This window comes from Bubalus bubalis, chromosome 3, assembly GCF_019923935.1.
Source record: "Bubalus bubalis isolate 160015118507 breed Murrah chromosome 3, NDDB_SH_1, whole genome shotgun sequence".
Lineage (NCBI taxonomy): Eukaryota > Metazoa > Chordata > Mammalia > Artiodactyla > Bovidae > Bubalus > Bubalus bubalis.
The window spans coordinates 140,656,791-140,684,097 of NC_059159.1; the positions used below are offsets into that span (position 1 = coordinate 140,656,791).

At 39.7% G+C, this 27,307-nt stretch overlaps 1 protein-coding gene across 4 annotated transcripts in view; it reads right to left on the reverse strand.

The window, feature by feature from the left end:
* Nucleotides 1-26,651, reverse strand: part of AGTPBP1 (ATP/GTP binding carboxypeptidase 1) — a 194,384-nt gene extending 167,733 nt beyond the window's left edge. For 3 of the 4 annotated variants that reach the window (XM_025281964.2, XM_025281965.2, XM_025281962.2), the window contains exon 1: nucleotides 26,442-26,651. The gene's annotated coding sequence lies outside the window, so the exon portion shown is untranslated. The other variant, XM_006066833.3, reaches the window with a different exon arrangement.
* Nucleotides 26,652-27,307: the final 656 nt, after the last annotated feature.

Genomic DNA, 27,307 nt, shown 5'->3' on the forward strand with positions numbered 1-27,307 from the left:
CCTGAAATGTTCCACCAGATATCCCAATGACTAACCAACTCCCAAATTTCCTTTGCTCAAGAATCACCTTTTCAAAAAACACATTCACCTTTTCAATAAAGCTTATCCCAACCATCCTATTTAATACTGTAAAACAGCTCCAGACACCAGCATACCCATCACCCCTTACCTCAATCTACTTTTCTCTTCCCAGAGCACTTACAGCCTTCTATGACAGGATGATTCAAAAGTAATAGAACACTCTGAAAACTGTACTCAATCAATAACTGATTACATATATATGAACAGGTGTCAAAACAAATTCTTAAAGGAACAGTTTAGTTTCATATACTTACAAATCTCCAACATATGCCCCCATCACATCACATACATCAATCCCATCATCTAATTCATCCTAGACCCTCAACTTATCACTACTGGTGGCTACAAAGCAACCAAAATAAGTTCCTTTATTTCTTCAAAGTTTTGAGGAAAAGAGGCAGAAACCCAAGGTTCTTGATATAATCACATAAGTCATATAGTTTAACACCTAATATCTTGGTGAAACTCTTTTTAATCACCTTGTAAACTAGGCAATTTAACTATGTGTACTATTGATATATATTATTTATTTCTCTCCACTGAACTAAACTGCCATAAGAGCAGAAATCTTTGTTTTGTTCACTGTCCCCCAAGTACCTCATACAGTGCCAGCACATTGCAGGTGGTAAATAAATTTCTGAATGAACAAATAAATGCTTTAAGGACTTGTTTTGAGACAACTTTACTACACAAATGAACAAGAAGTCTTCATTTTAAAAAACTCAATAATATGGTGGATATGGTATCGTGGCACACAGTATACACACTAATTTCTCTCTAACATGCCTTTCTGTACTACAGGAATGTAGTACAGGAAAGTTAAAAAAAAAAAGCATTTCCACTGCAGGTAGGTTCCAGATGTTTTTATACCCGCCAAACTCAATTTCACTGTTTATGAAATTTGTTAGACTGAAAGTCACACAAACGCCACCTGATTCCGCGATGAAGAACCAACTTAGACATGCTTTGTTCTACAGCAGTGTATACGGAGATCCCAAAGCCTTGTCCAGGGTTTCTCAAAGTGGGGTCCACAAGCTGTTGCTAGAATTGTTTGAGAGTTCAAAATGGAACACAAGGGGTTCTTTTTTCCTTCTCTTTTACTTTTGTGCACCAAGCAGTGGCCCCTAATTAATGGTTTTATTACATATCATCTGTGTGTGCTAGTACACAGGACCATGTATATTTGGTTAGAGTTGGCTGTGATAACTGGAGATTGCATGGCACACGGAGAAGGTAATGGGCTAATGAGTATCAGCCCCTTCCTCAAATTACCTCCCCTAAATCCCCCTTATGCACTGCCAACTGCCTTACAGGAGCAAAGGTTCTACAACGGTAATGAAAAACTGGAGGGAAATTTTAATATTAATGAAAAAAACTGTATACCCAGATGCACCCATTCCTAACACTTTGATATTGGGATGAACATTCCAAACTGTGAACTGAATAAGTTATAAGGGATTTACATTGTGAAATGTTTGGACTTTTCATGACTTTCTCATTTAGTTGTTTAGTATGTCCTTATGTTTTAGACATTAACATTTGTAATTTACAAATATGCCTGATAATCCAATGTGGCAAGTTTTGAGGCTGAGGTATGAAAGGAGGGTCAGTGGATAATTCTGGTAAGATTAGCAATGAAGAATTGTATCCTCCAAGTCATTTCACTAAATTAGTGCAACAAGCTGCTACTGCTGCTAAGTCGCTTCAGTCATGTCTGACTCTGTGCGACCCCATAGACGGCAGCCCACCAGGCTCCCCCGTCCCTGGGATTCTCCAGGCAAGAACACTGGAGTGGGTTGCCATTTCCCTCTCCAATACATGAAAGTGAAAAGTGAAAGTGAAGTCGCTCAGTCATGTCCGACTCTTAGCGACCCCATGGACTGCAGCCCACCAGGCTCCTCCATCCACGGGATTCTCCAGGCAAGAATACTGGAGTGGGGTGCCATTGCCTTCTCCCGACAAGAGACACACATAAAAAAACACATCCTTGTATTGAAAACTACTTATCAATAGATTTATACAATGGAATATAGTATTCCATTCTGTGTGGGAAATATTTCAAGTGCAGTAATGGCTCTAGCAATATTCAAAACATACAGCTGCAAATTATAGTAGTTTGACACATTAAAGGTACTAATGGGATCTCCAAACAAACACAATAAAGCTTTGGCTTAAAAAAAGTTACATACAATGAAAAGGCTAAGGTAGCAAGTGATACAGCAGCAGAGTTTCACTGATTAGCAAAAGGAAAGTCACCCCAATTGCTGAGAACCCAGTATGTCCAGAATGTAAAGTCATGCCAAATGAAATAGTTTACATGAGATGTAGTAAGAGAAAATTTTAAAGTTCTACAGTATAATAACAGTAAGTCAATGTATTGACATGTCATGTGATATTAAAGACCCACGTGATAAATAGAAAACAAGTTTTCCTGTCCAGACTGAATGATGAAATCAAGAAAACATTTTGTGTGTGTGTGTGTGTGGGACTTCCTGGTGGTCCAGTGGTTAAAACTGCCTTTCAACACAGGAGACTAAAGTTCAATCCCTGGTCGGGGAACTAAGATCACATATGCCACGGGGCAACTAAGCCTCTGTGCTCTGGAGCCCACCTGCCACAGTTAGAGAGAAGCCTGTGAGGCACAACAGAGAGCCCACATGGCACAAAGACCCAATGCAGCCAAATTAATAAACAATTTTTTTTTTTTTTTGGGGCCACAGAATGCTGCCCAAAGCCAGAAAAAGACAGGATAGCTGATGTTTTATTTTCTTGTCTAGAAACATAAGGTCCATCTTGGAAGAACTTTGTTGGCATCTGTGCCGAAAATGTTCCAATAGCTGGCTCCACGTGAGGATGTGCTACTCTTTTTTAACAACCCCAGTCTCTCCAAAAAAAACCTGACTTTTTAGCACAGTGTTTTCTTCACAGAGAAGAGTTAGTAAATCAAAAGCTCTGGTGGATGAAATGAAAATGTTCTCTTAAGACATCCAGGGGCTTAGCAGATGAAGAGTTCTCGAGCGTGTGTCAGAGCTGAGTGGTGAATTGCAGGGGTACTTTCACAAACACAGTAGGCCAGATTCTGCTGAGCACTCCGGACGAAGAATGGCTACTGCAACTAGCCAACTTAGCAAACATTTGTTACCATAGGAAACAAATCAACCACTACTCTCTGCAAGACCTCGAGAAAGCATTTTGACTTCAAGTAATAAGATCCTTGGGCTTCCCTGGTGGCTCAGTCAGTAAAGAATCCACCTGAAACGTAGGAGACCTGGGTTTGATCCCTGGGTTGTTAAGAGCCCCTGAAAGAGGGTATGGCAGCCCACTCCTGTATTCTTGCCTGGAGAGTCCCCATGGACAAAGGAGCCTGGCAGGCTACAGTCCATGGGGTCACACAGGGTCAGACACAACTGGGTAACTAAGCACACGATTTAAGATTCTCGGGGAAAAAATTCAAATGACAAAAGGATATCAAAAGATGCTCTTATTGCTGCTTTGGACTTGAGAGTGAAAAGGGGTATCAACAAATTTCAAATCTTGCTGACCTAGAGGAAAAAAATTAGAAAATAAAACTGAACAGTATTTTCTCTTTCTTTTCAAATAAATATAAGACTAAATGAGAGGCCCTTTCTCTGAATCATCTGCTTATTCAGAGAACTTGACTGAGGAGGAAGAATTTTTTGTGCACTGCAGTGCGACTATAAACTCAAGATGAGACTTACCTGCTCTGTCCCTAAAAAGTGCTAAATTTCTGTTGAAGAGTAGTGTCTTGCAAATCATAGAAGGGTAATGAACATTTTGCTGCTGGCTTTCAATTTCTTATGTGTATATGGAATTTTTTATTTAACAAGCATCAAGAGCAAGGAGGAAATCATCTCATGTTGGTTGAAAATGAAATATGAATAGTTATTTCAACTTCAACAAAAGAAAACAAGTTTCATATTAAAGAGATAAACCACTATTTTTAGTTTTTAAAGCTAGTAACTTTATTGTATAAAACTTTTTCATAAAATATAATCAATGTACATATATATACATACATATATATATATATATATATATATAATCATTTGTAACTCCTGGACCTTTATTTGGTCCAGGAGTTCATAAAGAGGTTCAACTCCTATATTTGAACCTCATTATGCCAGTTGGGGCAAAACAAGTTTTTCAAATTCTGATATAAATTGTTAACAGGCTACAGTTTTAATATTACTTTGGCTTATGGTTCTAGCTTTGCTATTTGCACTGTCAATTTTCATGCTTCTAATGAAAACTAGTTAAAATCAATTTACACTGGTACTGGCAAAAAGACAAAGAGACCAATGGAATAAAACTGAAAGTCTAGAAATAAACATATACATCTATGGCCAACTGATTATTGACAAGGGTGCCAAGTCCACTTCATGATGGGGAAAAAAAAAAGCAGTCTCTTCTATTGCTGGGACAAATGGATTTTCACAGGCAAAAGTATGAAGTGGAATTCCTACTCACACCAGAAACAAAAATGAATCAACATTCATCACAATGAATCAACAACATGAATATAAGCAGCTAAAACTTTTAGAAGAAAACATGAGTGAATCTGTATGACACAGAATTTGGCAACAGATTCTCAGTTACAGCAACAGAAGCACAAGAAACAAAAGAAAAAGAAAGATAAATTGAACTTCAAATTTTAAAACTTCTGTCTCAAAGGACATTATCAAGAAAGTGAAAAGATAACATAAAGAATGAGAGTAAATATCTGCAAATTATATATCTGATAAGGGTTTAATATCCAGAATATATACAGAACACCTACAACTCAACAACAACAAAAAACAGTCCACTGAGCAACTGAACTGAACTGAACTGAAAGGATCTGAATGAACATTTTCCCAAAGAAGATATTTGTTGTTGTTGTTCTGTCATTCAGTCATGTCCAACTCTTTGCAAACCCCTGGACTGCAGCGCACCAGGCCTCCCTGTCCTTCACCAACTCCCAGAGTTTACTCAAACTCATGTCCACTGAGTAGGTGATGCCATCCAACCATCTCATCCCCTGTCATCCCTTCTCCTCCTGCCTTCAATCTTTCCCAGCATCAGGGTCTTTTCCAGTGAGTCAGTTCTTTGCATCAGGAGGCCAAAGTATTGGAGTTTCAGCTCCAGCATCAGTCCTCCCAAATGAATATTCAGGACTGATTTCCTTTAGAATTGACTAATTTGATCTCCTTGCAGTCCAAGGGACTCTCAAGAGTCTTATCCAACACCACAGTTCGAAAGCATCAATTCTTCGGTGCTCAGTCTTCTTTATGGTCCAATTCTCACATCCATACATGACTACTAGAAAAACTACAGCTTTGACTATATGGACCTTTGTCAGCAAAGTGATGTCTCTGCTTTTTAGGTTTGTCTAAAAAGCAAACCTGTCTGTCTAGGTTTGTCATAGCTTTTCTTACAAGCATCTTTTTTTTTATACCTGAGTAGTATTCCTCTGTATTGTATGTATATATGCACCATAACTTTCAGTGCAACGCATAGGTTGCTCCACGTTATTGCTACTGTGAATAATGTGACTGTAACTCCCATTGGCCATTTCTTTCAATGCTCTAATGTTTCTAGAGTCAAACTGACACCTATGATCAGGTTATACTGAGCATTTCATTTGATCTGGAATCTGGTTTCTCCTTTGACTTCTGCTCTGTGTTTGTGTGCTCAGTTGCTCAGTCACGTCTGACTCTTTGCAACCCCGTGGACTACAGTCCATGAGGCTCCTCTGTCCATGGGATTTCCCAGGCAAGAACACAAATTTCACAGCTGCAGTCACTGTCTGCATTGATTTTGGAGCCCAAGAAAATAAAGTCTGTCACTACTTTTATTTTTTCCCTATCTATTTGCCATGAAGTGATAGGACCAGATGCCATGATCTCAGATTTTTGAATGCTGAGTTTTTTGGTTGTTTTTTTTTTTTTTTAATTTTATTTTATTTTTAAACTTTACATAACTATATTAGTTTTGCCAAATATCAAAATGAATCCACCACAGGTATACATGTGTTCCCCATCCTGAACCCTCCTCCCTCCCCATTCCATCCCTCTGGGTCGTCCCAGTGCACCAGCCCCAAGCATCCAGTATCGTGCATCGAACCTGGACTGGCAACTCGTTTCATACATGATATTTTACATGTTTCAATGCCATTCTCCCAAATCTTCCCACCCTCTCCCTCTCTCACAGAGTCCATAAGACTGTTCTATACATCAGTGTCTCTTTTGCTGTCTCGTACACAGGGTTATTGTTACCATCTTTCTAAATTCCATATATATGCGTTAGTATACTGTATTGAATGCTGAGTTTTAAGCCAGCTTTTTCACTTTCCTCTTTCACCTTCATCAAGAGGCTCTTTAGTTCCTCTTCGCTTTCTGCCATTAGTTATTGCTGCTGCTGCTACTGCTGCTAAGTTGCTTCAGTCGTGTCCGACTCTGCGCAACCCCATAGATGGCAGCCCATCAGGCTCCCCCGTCCCTGGGATTCTCCAGGCAAGAACACTGGAGCGGGTTGCCATTTCCTTCTCCAATGCATGAAAGTGAAAAGTGAAAGTGACGTCACTCAGTCGTGTCTGAGCGACCCCATAGCCTGCAGCCCACCAGGCTCCTCCATCCACGGGATCCTCCAGGCAAGAGTTATTAGGGAAATGCAAATCAAAATCACAGTATTACTTCACACTAGGATGGCTATAATAAAGAAAAAAACAGTAAATAAGTATTCTCAAGAATGTGGATAAGTTGAAACCTTCTTAAATCACGCGTGGGAATGGAGCAACCACTATGAAAAACATTTGGGCAGGTCCTCAAAAAGCTAAATATAGAATTATCATATGACCCAGCAATTCTACTCCTAGGTATATACCCGCAAGAATTGAAAACAGAGAATCAGATAATCATATATCAATGTATATGGCAGCATTGTTCACAACACCCAAAGGTAGAAACCCAAGTATCTACCAAAAGATAAATGGACAAATAAAACATGGTATATTCACACAATGGAATGGTATTTAGCCATTAAAAGGCATAAAGGTCTAACACACGCTGCAATATGAATGAACCTCAAAAACATTATGCTAAGTGAAACGAGTCAGAAACAAACAATATTGCAAGCTTCATTTATATAAAATATCTGTACATGCAAATTCACAGATATATAAAGTATATTAGGTTACCAGGGGCTGGGGGCAAAAGTGAACAGAGAGTTACTGCTTAATAGTTACAGATCATGGGGTCGCGAAGAGTCGGACATGACTGAGCGACTGAACTGAACTGAACTGATCTGTAACAGAGTGATGACAAATTTTGGAAATAGATAGTAGTGACTGTTGTATAACATCATGAAAGTAATTAATGCTACTGAATTTTAAGCTTAAAAATAGTTAAAATGGTAAGTTTTATGTTAAACCACAATATTTGACCACATAAAAAGACTTTTTAAATGAGCTTACAATATTTTTTAAACTGCCAAGCCTAGTTAAAAAAAATTAAATCCTATTTCAGCTAAAGCCAGCAATTTAACAGAAATTATTATCTTTATCATATGCGTTTTTAAAAATCACAGTAAGGAAACAGATTAGCTTCAGAATGGTAAGCTAAGTTTAACTACCTGTTTATTTTTCAAGTAAGATTGGTTAAAGCCTTCTTTGCTTTAAATAAAGAAAAATAAAACTCTTATACAAGCCATATACCACAAGCCAGGCTTTAGTAATATATTATAGAGCAAAAATGTATAAAACTCCTAGGCCTACCATAAAGTAAAAAGAAAAAATACCGTGGGAAATTTAGAAAAAGAAGTCTCTTTTCCTAACTGCATTACTAACTCATGTAAGAGTTTATATCATTTGGAGGGATGGAGATTTGTACAAAAGAATAGACTAGACAGCCAAAATAAATAGATGCATAAAAAATATCATTCTCTATCAAAAAAGCATTAACAATCATTCCTGGAGTACTGTATCATAAGGCCTAAAATTTGAAGGCCTGCTCTGACAGCTTTGAGCCTCACAGAGCCCCAAATGCCTAAGGAAAGTTCTCCCAGTCTTGCCATAGCCAATGTGAAAGGCTCCTCACCCAGCTAGGTCCACTATCAGTTAAACCAGCTGCATGCCTCTCAGCTGGTTTAAACCAATCTAAAACTAGTCTCAGTTCCCTGCTAGCCTCCAGAATTATTCACACAAACTAACCACATCCTCCCCAAGGAGTGGAGAGTAGTGGTTCACTCTACTCCCAAGTACCATTCCCCTAGGTTGTGAGCAAATATGACTAAAAAAACTGCTGTCAGTCTCACCTCACCAGGGTCAGGTAGTAGCTATCTTGCCCAGTTTAGGACAGGTGATCCCTCCTTCATCAATGAAGTGAAGGGAGGTGAACAGGAGATAGACAATTACTGTATCTAAACTTTCTTTTTACACTAATATCACAGCTATAACCTGAGACCCAAAAATTAGTTCATGGATCCTCCAGGGTATAAAAATTGGGAAAGGCTAGTCCAGACTCTTGTAGGCAGTGCTGGTCCAGGCCAGAATAGGTCCAGTGTGGTTCTAGAGCTTGTTAAGTATTAGAGGACGATTCCTGACTACCATGGCCTCCTAACGACAACATTTTTCCGATTTTAAGACAGCAATAAAGATCTAGAGGCAATTTCACAATTAGGTCAGAGGCCTCTTACTCAAAAAGACAATACTTTCCTGAGTTTCTCAGTTGTGTGCAGAACTCAGGTTTTGGAGGTTTGCTCCTTGAGTTTCTTTCTTTAAATGTCTAAACAATTCTGTAAAGCACTTAATACCTGTGGCAAGTTATTGAGTTATTGCCCCTCCTCTCCAAAGTCACTCTTTTTGCCTGTACTGTGAAAATAGATTAATGCACTTAAAATACTAATTTATTTGCCACCTGGCAAGATATTAAGCTTTGTCAAGAGAGCACTGGAAAGACTCTGCAGGGGTAAAGGATTCTGTTCCTGGTTCCAGCATGCCCACTTGGCTTCTCCAAGACCCACTCCAACAAGCACGGCTTCTCCAGCAACAGTCTCCTACAGCAAGTGCAGATTCTCCAACAGGAGGTTATGCAATTTTGCAGCAGAGTGCCTCTGACAAGTCATCTCCCCAGGAACAGCTTTCCCTGGCACCCAAGAAGGCACATATCCAGCATATTCTTCTAGTGCCACAACTTAGCTACTTGAACAACATCTAGACTTCAGTGAGCCATAGGGTTGGTAACTGCTCTTTATATCAACTAGCCCTGTATTGTCTGTTATCTTGACTTCTTACTGGTAAATCCCTCACTGCTCCTATCCCTCTTATAGTCAATACTTCTTTTTTAACTTTTTATTGGAATATAGCTGATTTTCAATGTTGTGTTAGTTTCTGCTGTACAAGAAAGTAAATCAGTTATACATATACCCCCTTTTTTCAGATTCTTTTCCCATATAGGTCATTACAGAGTGTTGAGTAGAGTTCTCTGTGCTATACAGTAGGTCCTTATTAATTATCCATTTTATATATGTGCATGTGTACTAAGTTGCTTCAGTCAGGTCTGACTCTTTGCTACCCTATGGACAATAGCCCACCAGGCTCCTCTGCCCATGGGATGCTCCAGGCAAGAATACTGGAGTGGGTTGCCATGCCCTCCTCCAGGGGATCATCTCAACCCAGGGATCCAACCTGCATCTCTTACGTCTCCTTTATTGGCAGGTGGGTTCTTTATCACTAGCATCACCTGGGAAGCCCATTTTATATATAATAGTGTATATATGTCAATCTTAATCTCCCAATTGATCCCTCCTCCTCTTTCCCCCCTGGTAACCATAAGTTTGTCTTCTACATCTGTGACTCTATTTCTGTTTTATAAATAAGTTCACTTGTACCCTTTTTTAGATTCCACATATAAGCAGTATCATACGATATTTGTCTTGTCTAATTTACTTAGCATCATAATCTCTGGGCTCATCCGTGTAGCTCCAAGTGGTATTTCATTCTTTGTTACAGCTGAGTAGTATTCCATTGTATATATGTATATATGTACCACATCTTCTTTATCTGACTCTCTGTTGATGGACATTTAGGTTGCTTCCATGTCGTGGCTATTGCAAACAGAGTTGCACAGAACACTGGGACATATATATCATTTCGGAAGATGGTTTTCTATGGATAGATGCCCAGGAGTGATCATATGATAGTTCTATTTTTACTTTTTTAAGGAACCTCCATACTGTTCTCCATAGTGGTTGTACCAATGTAAGAAGGTTCCCTTTTCTCCACACCCACTCCAGCATTTATTGTCTGTAGATTTTTTGATGATGGCCATTCTGACTAGTGTGAGGTAATATTTCAATGTAGTTTTGATTTGCAGTTCTCTGATAATTAGTGATGTTGAGCATCTTTTCATCTGCTTTTTGGCCATCTGTTATGTCTTCTTCAGAAAAATGTCTATTTAGATCTTCTGCCCACTTTTTGATTTGAGTTGCTTGTCTTTTGGACACAGAGCTGCATGAGCTATTTGCATATTTCGGAGATTAATCCCTTGTCAGTCACTTCATTTGCAACTAACTTCTCCCATTCTGTGGGCTGTCTTCTCATTTTGTTTATGGTTTCCTATGCTGTGCAGATGCTCTTATATTTAATTAGGTCCTGCTTATTTTTGTTTTTATTTTTCATTATTCTAGGAAGGATCAGTTTAGTTCAGTCACTCAGTCATGTCTGACTCTTTGCAACCCTGTGAACTGCAGAACGCCAGGCCTCCCTGTCCATCACCAACTCCCAGAGTCCACCAAAACCCATATCCATTGAGTCGGTGATGCCATTCAACCATCTCATCCTCTATTGTCCCCTTCTCCTCCTGCCTTCAATCTTTCCCAGCATCAGGGTCTTTTCAAATGAGTCAGCTCTTCACATCAAGTGGCCAAAGTATTGGAGTTTCAGCTTCAAAATCACTCCTTCCAATGAACACCCAGGACTGATCTCCTTTAGGATGCACTGGTTAGATCTCCTTGCAGTCCAAGGGACTCTCAAGAGTCTTCTCCAACACCACAATTCAAAAGCATCAATTCTTCAGTGCTCAGCTTTCTTTATAGTCCAACTCTCACATCCATATGAAACCGGAAAAATCATAGCCTTGACTAGATGGACCTTTGTTGGCAAAGTAATGTCTCTGCTTTTTAATATGCTGTCTAGGTTGGTCATAAATTTCCTTCCAAGGAGTAAGCATCTTTTAATTTCATGGCTGCAATCACCATCTGCAGTGATTTCTGGAGCCCAAAAAAATAAAGTCAGTCACTGTTTCCACTGTTTCCCCATCCATTTGCCATGAAGTGATGGGACCAGATGCCATGATCTTAGTTTTCTGAATGTTGAGCTTTAAGCCAACTTTTTCACTCTCCACTTTCACTTTCATCAAGAGACTCTTTAGTTCTTCTTCACTTTCTGCCATAAGGGTGGTGTCATCTGCATATCTGAGGTTATCGATATTTCTCCCAGCAAACTTGGTTCCAGCTTGTGCTTCCTCCAGCCCAGAGTTTCTCATGATATACTCTGCATATAAGTTAAATAAGCAGGGTGACAATATACAGCCTTGACATACTCCTTTTCCTATTCGGAACCAGCCTGTTGTTCCATGTCCAATTCTAACTCTTGCTCCTTGACCTGCATACAGATTTCTCAGGAGGCAGGTCAGGTGGTCTGGTATTCCCATCTCGTGAAGAATTTTCCAGTTTGTTGAGACACACACAGTCAAAAGCTTTGGCATAATCAATAAAGCAGATGTTTTTCTGGAACTCGCTTGCTTTTTCGATGATCCAGCGGATGTTGGCAATTTGATCTTTGGTTCCTCTGCTTTTTCTAAATCTAGCTTGAACATCTGGAAGTTCACAGTTCACATATTGCTGAAGCCCGGCCTGGAGAATTTTGAGCATTACTTTACTAGCATGTGAGATGAGTGCAGTTGTGCAGTAGTTTGAGCATTCTTTGGCATTGCCTTTCTTTGGGACTGGAATGAAAACTGTGGCCACTGCTGAGTTTTCCCAATTTGCTGGCATATTGAGTGCACCACTTTCACAGCATCATCTTTTAGGATTTAAAATAACTCAACTGGAATTCCATCACCTCCACTAGCTTTGTTCGTAGTGATGCTTCTTAAGGCCCACCTGACTTCACATTCCAGGATGTCTGGCTCTAGGTGAGTGATCACACCATCATTATTATCTGGATCATGAAGATGTTTTTTGTACATTTCTTCTGTGTATTCTTGCCATGTCTTCTTAATATCTTCTGCTTCTGTTAGGGTCACTTGTTCTAAAAGATACAAAATACCTACTATCTGACTCTGATTAGATCAAAAAGGATATTCCTTCAATGAGTATTCTGCCTGTTTTCCTCTGTCCTGCCTATGTTTTCCTCTAGGAGTTTTACAATGTCTGGCCTTACATTTAGGTCTTTGATCCGTTTCAAGTTTATTTTTGTGTATGGTGTTAGAGCTGTCCAGTTTTCCCAGCACCACGTCTCAGCCTTTTGGCTAAGATCAAGTGGTCTATAATTCTTTACTCTTTCCCTATTAAGTTACTACATGCCTTTTATCTCTTGACTGGACCCAGAATGATACATACCAACAATTTTTTAAGCTATTTAGTATGCCACGGTAAATAAATCACGTCTGCTTAAGTCATATCAAGTGGATTCTGTTCTCTACAATTGAGTCTTCACTGTTTCTCTTTTGATAAAGAATTTTTTGCTAAGAGATAGGGGCTCATACAATACTCATGACATCATTATTTTAATTGGGAAGTGATACTAATTATACATAGACAGGGTTAAGAATGGCTACTGAAGATTATATTTCTAAGCCTGCCAATTATACACTTCAATTGTAATATTAGAGTACTATCTTTCCTGAAAGGCCTAACTACTATTTTAAAAACTTAGTCTACAGTGAGATACCACTTCACACCTACTAGAATGTCAATAATAAAGAACACAGATAATGACGAGTGTTAACAAGGATGTGGAGAAACTAGAACCCTCATACACTGCAGATGAGAATGTAAAACAGTAACAGCTGCTTTGAAAACAATCTAGCAGTTCCTCAAAAAGCGAAACATAAAGTGGCCATCATGATTCAGTTATTCCATCTTTGGGTACATACAAAAAAATGAAACTACATCCATACAAAAACCTGCACACAAATGTTCATGGCAGCATTATTCACTAAAAAAAAAAGGAAAGGAAACAACCCAATGCCCTGATGGATAAATAAAATGTGGTATATCTGCAGAATGTAACATTATTCAGTGACAAAAAGAAACAAAGTACTTCTATGTGCTACCTGGATGAATCTCGAAAATATTTATGTTAAGTGGAAGAAGCCAGTCAAGAAAGATCACGTAATTATATAATTCAATTTATATGAAATATTTAGGATAGGTAAATCTATAGAGACAGAAAGTAGATTAGTGGTTACCAAGAACTATGAGAAATGGAGAGAGGTATGTAGGAAATGACTAAAAGGGTGTGGGAGCTTTTTTGGGGGGGTAATGAAAATGTTCTAAAATTGATGGTGGTAATGGTTGCACAATTCTGTGACTGTTTTAAAATCCACTGAATTGTATACTTTAACTGGTAAAATTGTATGGTAAGTGAGTCATATCTCAAAAAAACTTATATTAAGAAAATAACAATTAATAATTAATAAAATTAATTATAATAAAAATAATTAATAAAAACTTAATCCCTGCAGGTACTTACATAATTCAACCATTCCTAAATTAGGGTTAGGGATTTACACTCTCTATACCTCAGTGCCTGCTTCCCATGATGGAATACGATATCCTTTACACTAAAGCAAAACTATAGACCCAGCCAGCTCTAGGAGAGATGTATTCTGAGTATACCCTAAAGAAGTCTGGGGGAGAGGTGGGAAGCCTCACAATGCTGTCACATAAAAATGCACAGTATATACCTCCCTAAATTGGGGCAAGTGTCTGCACAAGTTGATTTTTATATATTTAAACATGGCTTACACTAAAATTAAATGTGGGAATCTGGCCTCAGCAGAAAATCATACAAGCAAGATAAACATGCTCAAGATAGCCCACATAGAAAAGAAAAGCAAATAAGTTTGCATTATGATAGCTCAATAAATGCACACAAAGGTTTAGATCTTCTGAGCTTTTGAGATTTTCCTGATCTTTTGTTCTGAGCTAGAACTAGTTCCAGAGCCTAAAGAATCTAAAACCTGAAGCCCTCAGTTCCCACTGGCTTAAGCCTGGAATCAGCTAAGTCAGCCAACCAAGTGCACATCAGCCAAGTCAATAAGCATGTGCACACACACTTCAGAAGTTCATACACGTGAACTGTCCTCATTTTCATTCCACAAACATGCCACAAAGGAAATTCTGACACACAGCAAGGTAAGCTTGTACATTCTTTTTTTTTTTTTTTTAAGCTTGTACATTCTAGTTATATAAATACTTCAATACACATGGTTTTAAATTTATTTCAAGTCAAACTGCTAAAAAAAGAAAAATGCCAAGAACCATATACTGTTCACACTTCAAAGCCCCATATAAATCTTTTAAAAAACAATTTGAGGAAATATGATCCCTTTGACTTCCCTTGCTTAAACAACTTGGTCCGGTTCCCATTCAACCAGAACAACTTCATTATTTTACTCTCCTGTTTACCAACGGGTCTCCCCACAAGATATCATTAGACAAAAAGTTTCCACTATTTAAAACATTTGAGAATTTTAAAAAAACACTTGAGAAACACAGCTCTAATTAACAGTGATAACCTTTGCTGTTAAATACCAGATGTTCTTGTTGAAAAGGTTGTGGGCAACAGGAAAGGACTACAGTTAAAGAAGATCTGGGTAGCTGGTTCTACTATGGGGAATGGGAAAACAAGTATGCTGCAAATGCATTATCTTTTTTCAGCACTACTGTTTCATCATCTGAAAGGAGGAAATCACTTTTCAAGAACTTAAGTGAACTACTACTGTTCTCCCACACCAGCTACGTCAATGTGATGGAAAATTACAAATCATTTTTTAATAAGATCACCAAAAATATGATCATACCCCTTTCCCTTATTAAAGGAAAAAGAAACTTTAAAGGAAGAAGGTTTAAAGGAAAGAAAAGTAATATGCTCAGCATTAGAAAGATAGAGATTACTAGCATTTAAATTAAGTGACAAACATACACACTGGACATGGCCTGTGTATGTTCAGTTCAGTCGCTCAGTCGTGTCTTGACTCTCTGCAACCTCATGGACTGCAGCACACCAAGCTTCCTTGTCCATCACCAGCTCCCCGAGCTTGCTCAAACTCATGTCCCTTTGTGTATGTTAACCTACTCTAAATAACAATATTAAGGTATACATTTTCATTTGGTTACCTTATACGTATGACATTTGATGATTAGCTTGTTAATGTTTTAACCTGTGGGTAACAGTAAACCTATAAAAAGGTTACACCTTTTACCTTTCTTCATCATCCATCCTCTTTAAAAACACAAGATTTTGGATGTTTCATACACTACTCCACAAAAGATGCTCTGACACTTACAAAGGTCTAATTTGTTCTGCTATATGATGTTTTAATTATAACACAAATAATGGGGTGTTATTGTTGGAGGAACAGAATACCACTACACTTCAATTAAATTAAATAGTTTACTTAATATTTAAAATAACTCTTCCCTCAATACTGATTCCAACTGATTAGTTTTAGACTTAAACAAGTGCCAAAATTCCTAAGTCCATACAGGTGATGAATGAGATTAAAATTCTTACCTTGAAACACACATTTTCCTTGCCTCTAACCTATGACTCTAAACCATTAAAATGGTTTAAGTTTTGTTTGTTTCTTCTTGTTTGTTTGCTTAAGGAAAGTACCACAGCCCTAAGTCATCTCCCATTAACACCAAAATAGGAATCAAAATACACAGAACACGAAGGACTCAAAAAGCTACAAGGCATCAGAAACAAATAGTAAAATGACAGAAGTTCCTCCTTACGAACAATTACTTTAAATGAAAATGAATTAAACTCTCCACTCAAAAGGCAGAAAATTAGTAAAAATGGATTCTAAAAACATGATCCAGGAATTTCCCTGGAGGTCCTATTGTTAAGACTCTGTACTCCCACTGCAGGTGGCATAGGTATGATCCCTGGTCAGGGAACTAAGATTCCACATGACATGTGGTGCAGCCAAAAAATTTTAAAAATAAATAAATAAAAATGAAAATGAAAACATGATCCTACTATATGTCCTCTACAAGAGACTTACTTTAGCTACAAAGGAAAAAATAGGTGGAAAGTAAAAGGGTGGAAAAACATATGCCATGCAAATAGTAACTAAATCAATCAATTCAGTCGCTCAGTCATGTCAGACTCTGCGACCCCATGAACCACAGCACACTAGGCCTCCCTGTCCATCACCAACTCCCGGCGTTTACTCAAACTCATCTCCATTGAGTCGGTGATGCCATCCAACCATTTCATCCTCTGTCATCCCCTTCTCCTCCTGCCCTCAATCTTTCCCAGCATCAGGGTCTTTTCAAATGAGTAAGCTCTTCCCATCAGGTGGCCAAAGTATTGGAGTTTCAGCTTCAAAATAAGTCCTTCCAATGAACACCCAGGACTGATCTGCTTTAGGATGGACTCCTTTAATATGGTGTCTAGGTTGGTCATAACTTCCCTTCCAAGGAGAAAGCGTCTTTTAATTTCATGGCTGCCATCACCATCTGCAGTGATTTTGGAGCCCAGAAAAATAAAGTCAGCCACTGTTTCCGCATCCATTTGCCATGAAGTGATGGGACCAGATGCCATGATCTTCATTTTCTGAATGTTGAGTTTTAAGCCAACTTTTTCACTCTCCTCTTTCACTTTCATCAAGAGGCTCTTTAGTTCTTCTTCACCTTCTGCCATAAGGGTGGTGTCATCTGCATATCTGAGGTTATTGATATTTCTCCCGGCAATCTTGATTGCAGCTTGTGCTTCTTCCAGCCCAGCGTTTCTCATGATGTACTCTGCATATAAGTGAAATAAGCAGGGTGACAATATACAGCCTTGACGAACTCCTTTTCCTATTGGGAACCAGTCTGTTGTTCCTTGTCCAGTTGTAACTGCTGCTTCCTGACCTGCATACAGGTTTCTCAAGAGGCAGCTCAGGTGGTCTGGTATTCCCATCTCGTGAAGAATTTTCCACAGTTTATTGTGATCCACACAGTCAAAGGCTTTGGCATAGTTAATAAAACAGAAATAGATGTTTTTCTGGAACTCTCTTGCTTTTTCGATGATCCAGCAGATGTTGGCAATTTGATCTCTGGTTCATCTGCCTTTTCTAGAACCAGCTTGAACATATGGAAGTTCACAGTTCACGTATTGCTGAAGCCTGGCTTGGAGAATTTTAAGCATCACTTTACTAGCATGTGAGATGAGTGCAATTGTGCATAGTGTGAGCATTCTTTGGCATTGCCTTTTTTGGGGATTGGAATGAAAACTAGTAACTAAAAGGGAGGCTCTACTAATACGAATAGTAACTAAAAGGATGGCTCTACTAATATGAAACAAAATAGACTTTAAATCAAAAAAGGTTACAAGAGACAAAGAAGAACACTATATATTAAGAAAAGGAACAAAACAGCAAGAAGAACAAAACAGCAATATTATAAATTGTTATTTATAATAACAATTATAAACACTCTTGCACCTAATAACAGACCACCAAAACAAATGAAGCAAAAACTCACAAAATTATCTATAATAGTTGGCAGTTTCAATACCCTACTCTCAATAATGGATAGAATAACCAGACAGAAGATAAGAAAACAGAGGACTTGAAAAACACAATAAACATAGACAACTAGACATAACAGACATATATAGAACATTCTACCTAACAACAGATAAATTCTTCTCAAGTGCAAACAAGACATTCTCCAAATACACCATATGCTGCTAAGTCGCTTCAGTCGTGTCCGACTCTTTGTGACCCCATAGATGGCAGCCCACCAGGCTCCCCCGTCCCTGGGATTCTCCAGGCAAGAACACTGGAGTGGGTTGCCATTTTCTTCTCCAATGCATGAAAGTGAAAAGTGAAAGTGAAGTTGCTCAGTTGTGTCCGGCTCTTAGCGACCCCATGGACTGCGGCCCACCAGGCTCCTCCATCCACGGGATTTTCTAGGCAAGAGTGCTGGAGTGGAGTGACATTGCCTTCTCCGAATACACCATATATCAGGCCACAAATTAAGCCTCAATAGATTTTAAAAGACAGATAATTGTACAAAGTACTTCTTCCAACTACAACAGAATGAGTTTAGAAATCAGTAAGAGAAGAAAAACTAGAAAATTCACAAATTTGTGGAAATTAAACAATACATTCTTTTTTTTAATATTTACTCATTTATTTGGCTGTGTCAGGTCTTAGTTGCAGCAGGTGTGGTATGCAGGCTCAGCAGTTTTGGCACACAGGCATGTGAGATCTTAGTTCCCCCACCAGGGATAGAACCTGAGTCCCCTGCACTGGAAGGCGGATTCCCAACCAGTAGACCACCAGGGAAGTCCCAAGAAAACACTCTTAAACAACCAAAGGGTCAAAGTATAAATCACAAGGGAAACTAGAAATATTTAAGAAACAAATGAAAACAGAAAACACAACATATCAAAATTTATTTGATACAGCGAAGGAGTGCTAAGGGGGAAATTTATAAAATTATAAAAAATAAGAAAGACTTCAGATCAACAACTTAAGTTTATAATTTAAGGAACTAGAAAAAGCAGAAATCCAAAACCAGCAGAAAAAAGAAAAGAATAAACATGAGGGCACAGATAAATGAAATAGTGAACAGAGGAAAATCAATGAAAACAAAAGTTGATCTTCAAAAGATTAACGAAATTCACAAAACTTTAGCAAGATTAATTAAGAAAAAAGGAGCAAGTTACTAATCACAAAGTGGAAACATTACTGATCCTACAGAAATAAAAAGGATTTAATGAGAGTACTATGACCAACTGTGCACCAATAAGTGGATAACCTAGGTAAAATCAACAAATTTCTAGAAACGAACTGAGTCACAAAGAAAGAGAAAATTTGAATAGGCACATAAATATTAAGGAGATTAAATTAGTAATCAAAAACCTCCCAACAAAGAAAAGCCCCTGATGGCTTCACTAGTGAACTGTACCAAACATTTAAAGCACATCAATGCTTCTCAAATCCTTCCCAAAAAGCTGAAGTGGAGGGTATACTTTCTAACTCATTCTATGAGGCTAGTATCACCCTGATAACACAGACACAAAAAGACATTACAACAAAACTACAGACCAATATTCCTATTGAACACTGATTTAAAAATCCCCAACAAAACACCAGCAAACTGAATTAAGCAGCAAAAATGCAAATCAAAGTCATAATGACATATCATCTCACACCCATCAGGATAGCTACTATGCAAAAAAGCAAAAAATCCACCCACAGAAAATAAGTGTTGATAAGGATGTAAACAAATTTGAACCTCTGTACAATGTCGGTGTTGCTGTGAATGTAAAATGATGCAGCTGCTATGGAAACAGCATGGTCAGTCCTCAAAAAAATTTAAAATTTAAAATTACCGTATGAGCCAACAATTCCACTTCTGAGTATGTACCTAAAAGAACTAAAAGCAGAGTCTCAAAGAAATATTTGCACACCCAAATACACAGCAGCAGCATTTTTCACAATAGACAAAAGGTAGAAGCAACCCAAGGATCCACTGATGAACAAATAAACAAAATATGGTATATACATACAGTAGAATGTTAGTCAGTGCTGAAAAGGAAATTCTGACAGTTTAGCTGAATTTTGAAGACACAATGCTAAAAGAAATAAGCCAATCACAAAAGAGCAAATACAGTATGATTCCACGCATATAAGGTACACAGAGTAGTCAAATTCATAAAGAGAAAAAGCATGCTGGCTGCCAGGGGAAGGTGGGAGGGGAGGAAATGGGCAGTTTATAACTTAATGGATCCAATTAAGTTTTGCATGATGAAAAGTTCTAGAAATGGATGGTGGTAATGGACGTACAACAGTGTGAATGTACTTAATGCCACAGAACTGTATACTTAATATGGTAAAAATACTAAACTTTATATGTATTTTACCATAGTTTTTAAAAATACATTTTTAAATAAAAATATGGACCAAACATATGAATGAGTCAATAATGTTAAAAATTGGAAAAAATAAATTTCAAATGTAAACACAAAATTAAAACTGATGAGATGAAATTAACAGATGAAAAGAGATATTCTCAAGGCAAAGAAAAAAAAACCCACAAGTCTAGAGTTGTAGCACGCTTCAAAGATCTTGTGAAATTCAAATCTTTTCACTCTGTAAATTAGGAGAGAAGCTCTTCAGGGAGGTTAGCTATCTTACATTCACCATCGGTCAGTTCTGCCTACATGCAACAAGCAGCTGTTAATTAATAAATCCAGAGAGTTTTTGGCAAAATAGTATTCTTTTTAATTCATTAAACTCTATCATATGTAGGCAGTGTTCCTATTATTATTATACCATAAATATTTCATTGACATTATTATTATTCCCAATGTAATCTATACCCTTATAATCATAACTGTAAATCATTCTCTCCATAGAGAAGATGAGAGGCAAAGACAGCAAGTACCTCTCATCTCCTTAGGACTGTTCACCCTCAGCATGAATTAAATGAGAAATGAAAGGAGATTAAGAAGGAAGCTAAGTGGTCTTTTTTTTTCCAGCTTATGAACTAGATGTCAAGTGAGCTTTCCATACTGTGCCCTCACTATATTTGTCTAATAAGTAAAACCAAAAAAAAATTAGATTTGAATATTTATGTGGAAATGTAGTACCATATCTTTGTTTTTAGACAATGTAATTTCAGAACACTAATAATATAGTCCCTTTGTATCAGCGCTTGACTAAAATGCTAAGAAACCTTTCAACTTTCTGTGAATAACCTTTTGGTTCAGTTCAGTTCAGTCGCTCAGTTATGTCTGACTCTTTGCAACCCCATGAATTGCAGCACGCCAGGCCTCCTGTCCATCACCAACTCCCGGAGTCCACCCAAACTCACGTGCATTGAGTTGGTGATGCCATCCAGCCATCTCATCTTCTGTCATCCCCTTCTCCTCTTGCCCCCAATTCTTCCCAGCATCAGGGTCTTTTCCAATGAGTCAACTCTTCGCGTGAGGTGGCCAAAGTATTAGAGATTCAGCCTCAGCATCAGTCCTTCCAATGAACACCCAGGACTGATCTCCTTCAGGATGGACTGTTTGGATCTCCTTGCAGTCCAAGGGACTCTCAGGAGTCTTCTCCAACACCACAGTTCAAAAGCATCAATTCTTCGGCCCTCAGCTTTCTTTATAGTTCAACTCTCACATCCATACATGATTACTAGAAACCATAGCTTTGACTAGTTGGACCTTTGTTGGCTGGGTCTCTGCTTTTGAATATGCTGTCTAGGTTGGTCATAACTTCCCTCCCAAGGAGTAAGCATATTTTAATTTCATGGCTGCAGTCACCATCTGCAGTGATTTTGGAGCCCCAAAAAATAAAGTCAGCCACTGTTTCCACTGTTTCCCCATCTATTTGCCATGAAGTGATGAGACTGGATGCCACAATCTTAGTTTTCTGAATGCTGAGCTTTAAGCCAACTTTTTCACTCTCCTCTTTCACTTTCATCAAGAGGCTCTTTAGTTCTTCTTCACTTTTTGCCATAAGGGTGGTGTCATCTGCATATCTGAGGTTATTGAGAGATTAAGCTAGCATTTTTCATTATACCGTCTTTACTTAAAAGAATGTCTTAGGTATTTTGGCAGAGGTTTGCTCAGAAATGAAGGAAGTCTTCTTGTCACTTCAGGAAACAAATGGCAATCTTATTTTTGCCAATGATAAAATTTGAACTTTCAAGCAAAAATCAGATTTCTGGAAAACTCATATCCATCATCATGTCACAACAGGGACAGCTTCCCAATAACTTATTTCTGTTGGAATGGGTGATATTAACAAATGTGATATTTTAATAGCTTATAATGAAAAGTAACTTACTGAACCAATATTGACAAGTGACCAAGGCATGATGTTATACAGTCAGACATAGGCATACGATCCACTCTATGTTCAAACCAATGGATTTTAACATAACATTATTAAAAAGTCCACTGATATGATTTCACATTCCAGACCGCAAATGTCAGGAAGGAGGAAAACTTTCCTTTACTCTCCTAGGTTCTTCTGGCTGGTCTAAAAATTAAACTGGCATGAGACAGATTAACAAGAGAAAATAAAATTTAATGTCGTATGTATGGGAATTCCATACATAAGATGGGCCAGACACCCTACATACACGAGAGATTCAAAGATAGAAAGGTAAAATGTGGTGTAAATGTCACTCTGAACTACAGGATGGGATAGGGGCCTGGGGCTTAGAAGAACAGGAGGATCATTCACAGGACAATAAGCAGCAGAGCAGACGTTTCACAATGGGGCCACTAGGATAAAATTTATCTCTGGTAATAACTTTTTTTCTGAGAAAAATCCCCAATTTAAATTCTTCTAGGTGGTTAAAAAGGGGCAGTAGTTTCTCTCAAACCCACAGGGTCTCATCTGCTCAAAATAATCAATCATGCAAAAGTGGCAAATTTCAAGAAGGTTCATTTCAAACTCCTACATAATTTACTAAAAACTGTTATATGCTGAGTCTTGATGTAGTTAACAACCAAATATAGGGCTTTCCACATGGCTCAGTGGTAAAAAATCCACCAGACAACGCAGGAGACACAGGAGTCGCTGGTTCCGCCAGTTCAGTCCCTGGGTCAGGAAGATCTCCTGCAAGAAGAAATGGCAACCCAGTCTTGCCTAGGCAATCCCATGGACTGAGCAGCCTGGAGGGCTACAGTCTGGGGGTTGCAAAGAGCTGGACACAACTGAGTGAGCGCATGCATACGCACACACACACACGCACCCCAATAAAATATATCCATAATTCCTTGGAGGCTATCAAAATATCCCTCCCTTTTTCAACCATTAATTGTGAGGCTGGATTTCTCTCTGTATATATACTTCAACCCAAACAACATACTGCAATAGACTGAATGTAAAAGCAAATATGAGAATCCTGCTATTTCTATTAAACCAGACATTAGAGATTTACAAAAATCTAAAATGCCAGTCTTCTCACTCCTTCGTTCTTAAAAAACAGTCATCTTTTACTAAAAGAAAAAAAGTTTATATTAACATGTAATGGGTTTATACTGCTCATTTTAAGTGAATTAATAAAAAGTTGTATCTCTGCTTTAATTTATAACATAATACAGACAGCTATAACCCACAAAAGCTCTCTGTGTGCTCAATAATTTTTTAAGAATATAAGAGTCCTGAGACAAAACATTTGAAAACACCTGATTTAAAGAACAGAGTATTAATATCAGATCCCTGCAAAACAAAAAGGACAAGAAGTACTTTTTCTTTTATTTTTTTTTTAGTTTTCCTAAAAGACATTACATGAAAACTGAAAAGGGACACAATGGCAAATCAAAATTATTTGATTCCTTCTATGTAACATCAATAAGAATTTTAAAAAAGAAAAGAATGCTTAGATCAAAGTGATTTTGTATATCCTGGAAACATAATGATTATATAAACACATAAATATATCCATTTGATAAATAATATTTTTGATAGCTGCAAATGACAGCCAAAGAAACGCACAGTCACAAACTCAAAAACAGATGATTAAAATAGCAGCCGCCACCACCGTGAGGGAGACAATCCAAGGTCCTGTCAGAAGGGACAAATGGATACTTCAGCCACTCTCCAGCAGCATCTCAGGACTCCCAGCTCAGGGTCTAGCTGTTCTATTTTAAACTAAATTACATGCTTCCAAGACAGGACAGTAACACTAAGCTCTCAGCCCCAAAAGAGCAAATGGGTCTTAGTGGGATTAACCTGGAGTAACAGGACTCAATCAGCCCAAAGCCCCTTTTCAGCTACGACATCCCCTGTGCCAAGGAAACACAGAAGCAATAATAATATTTATTGAGCATTTTCTATGTGCCAGGCACTGTGGGCTAAGCACTTAACATTTAAGATCATCTTAAGAGTATACGCCATAATTATCCCCATTTTTGGAGTTCAGAAAACTGAACCACAAAGAAGATAAATAACTTGCCCAAAGCAAAGCCAGGATTTAAATCCAGCCTGTCTGACTCTGAGGCCCAGCCCTTTAGCCACTACACTACCGTACACACAGGCAAGTAACCAACAATAATACATAAAGTTGAAAGTCAATGTCCACTGTAGACCATTTCTGTTGTTCATACTGCCTAAGAGAAGCTTCCAATTTGCAGAGAGCCCTCTGACAGGTTCATCCATTACTCTGCAGCTGCTGTTCAACTTCCAAGTACCAGAGGACCTCAGGCAAGAAGAGTAGATTTTGGAAGGTAAAACTGTGGAGGACATTTTTCTTTAGCCCAACATATAGAATATAAGTTAGATAATTTCACAAGTCTTGGACCTCTTCGCCTTCTGCAATTGAAGATAAAAACCATTGGTATTTAAGAATCTAACTAGACTATTCCAAAGAGAATAATGCCTCAATTCAAATCAATTGATAGAGCTTTATAAAAACTGCTTTTACAAAAGTTCAAATTACACTACATCTAAATGTTTTGCAATGTGGCTAATTACAAGGGTAGCTCTACGTCTACGCCTTTCATTTCAGTGTTCAGAGTGAGAATGAAGTTCCAAATATGTGTTGAAGCAACTTAAGGCAGAGTTTTGAGGTCATTAAAAATGAACTTAGAACTTCGCTGTAGAAATTAAATCAAGCAAAGTGGAATAAGTCATATTACAAACCAGCCTTAAGGATAAGGAATAAGGGGTGGATAAGCACTAACTATCTCACAGTAATTACAGAAGAAAATACTCAGAGATATTTCAGAGTTTTTGTTTAGTGTTAACATTTGGCACACGTTTTAAAATATGTACCATACAGAGTGCCTTAAATAAACTACTATTTTTTTGGCCTACTGAACTGAAAACATTCCACAATATAATTACAAAAATAACTTTCTGGTTTTCTCAGGGATTAAAAAAAAAAAATTTCTAAAACAAATTCAGAGGATAACAAAGAAAGAGATAACTCGATTTACATAAAGATTACAAAAAAGACATAAATGGTAAGTGAAAATGAGTGTCCAGCAGACTGTTAAAAGTCCTTTCTACCCACAAACTGTACTAACTACATCACAGACACTGCTACAAACGTACATCATAAACACTGTTACAATTTTGAATACCTGAAAGTAAGAAGAAAAAAACAAACCCACGCAGAATTAACATTGCCACAGAAAATTTCTACTGAGTCTTAAAACATATTAAGTCATCAGCAGTGCTAGACCTGCAGGCACTTGAGGAAGCTATCTTAAAAAAGAGAAACAAGCTTTATGTTATCAACATTCACAACGATGTGTAAAACTCTATTCCAAGATGGATAAATGCCCATGAAAGGAAACCGACGGACTCAAACCTGCACTGGTACATTAAGAGACTTAAAGGCGCAGGAGGGTAACCACCGTGGAGCCCCCAGCAAGCCTTTGCGTGGGGTTGCAGGTGCCCCTGCACACTCGCATGAAAAACCCGCAACTCAGGAAGCAAGGCTGGAGGGAAACTCTGCACTGTCATCTAGGGCGATCTCATTCATGTCCAAATCAAACCCACAAGGCGACAAGTTGTAAGCAGAGAACACACTTCGGGTCAAGTCAACCATAGAAAGGAAGTAAGCTCGGCCATCGCCGTCTTCACACCACCACCCACCTTGAAGCCGGGTGCACTTAGGGGCTGAGAGCTGGGTAGGTGCGGAGGCAAGGCGCGCGCCCGGCCCCTGCCCACCGCCCCTCCGCACAGCTCACCTCCGCGCTGCACCGCGGTCACCGCCGAGAGAAAGGAAGAGCAGGGCAGGGGGCCGCCTCTGCTCGGAGACCTAACCGGGTACCCTCCGCGAGGGCTGGAGAGGGGACGACCGAGTGACCATGGGTGGGGGCGGGGTGGGGCGTTTTCCAGAAATCGGCCAAAGCCCCCACCCATCAGGGATTCCCTTCAAGACCCGGGCCACCCCAGAAAGACACGGGTTACACAACCTGTCAGGTAAGGGGCCCAGAGGTAGCAGGGCGCAGACCGAGGAGGGCCGGGGGTCGCTCCTTCCTTGCTTCTCCCGCCCCCAAGACACAGCGGCCGGGGAGAGCGAAGTGGTGGCTGCCTGGAGGATTAGCCGCGGCCGAGGGGCTGCCGGCCAGGACGCGCGGACGGCGGCGGCGGCGGGGCGCTCACCGGCTCAGGATGGGGCGCTGGCAGGAGCTAGGCAGAGCCGCAGCACCCGGCTCGGCGTCGGCAGCGCGAGCTGCTGCTCTCCCGACACACCGCGGATACCTCGCCGCCCGCCGCCGGGTGTTTTCATACAAACCCCGGTGGCAGGCGAGAAGGAGGAGGAGGAGGAGGAGGAGGAGATGGAGGAGGTGGTGGTGGCGGTGGCGGCGGTGGCGGCGGCGGCGGCGGTGGCGGCGGCGGCGGTGGCGGCGGCGGCGGCGGAACCTGCCAGCATCCCAGGCAACGTCAGCGCGGCGCCCCGCCCACCGCACTTCTCAGCCCGCCGGCTCGCGCGCGCCGGGCGGGAGGGAGGGCGGGGCGCGCGTGCGCGCGGGCCGGGTAAGCGCGCTCCGCGGAGAGGGCGGGGTGAGTGCGGGCGGGAGCAGCGACGGGGAGCGCGTTGGGGAGCGCGCGTGAGAACGGAGGGAGCGCGCGCAGGGAGAGGGCGGGGAGCGCGCGCCGTTGTTTGGGGGCGGGGGAGACCCGGGCGGGATTTTGCAGCGGGTGCTGTTCGGGAAGCCGGCTGTTGTACCCTGCAGCTGCTGCCCTACCCAGCCAAATGAGTCTCCGGGCGGCTCCCCACGTCCGGAAAGTCACCTTCCTGTACGCTCCCAATTAGAGCCTCCGCTTTTTCCCAAAACTAAGCTGGAACCCAACCCCACCCTCTTAAGAGGCTTTTGCGGCGCCGGACCAGCGGTTATTAACTCGGACTCAGGTGAGGTCACATTGGACCCTGAGGACCGCAGTAAAATTTAGCCTTTTCCTGACTTCAAAGAGAGCTCAAGATAAGAAGATAAAGGAAGCAGCTATCACATCTGAGCTCCCAGAAA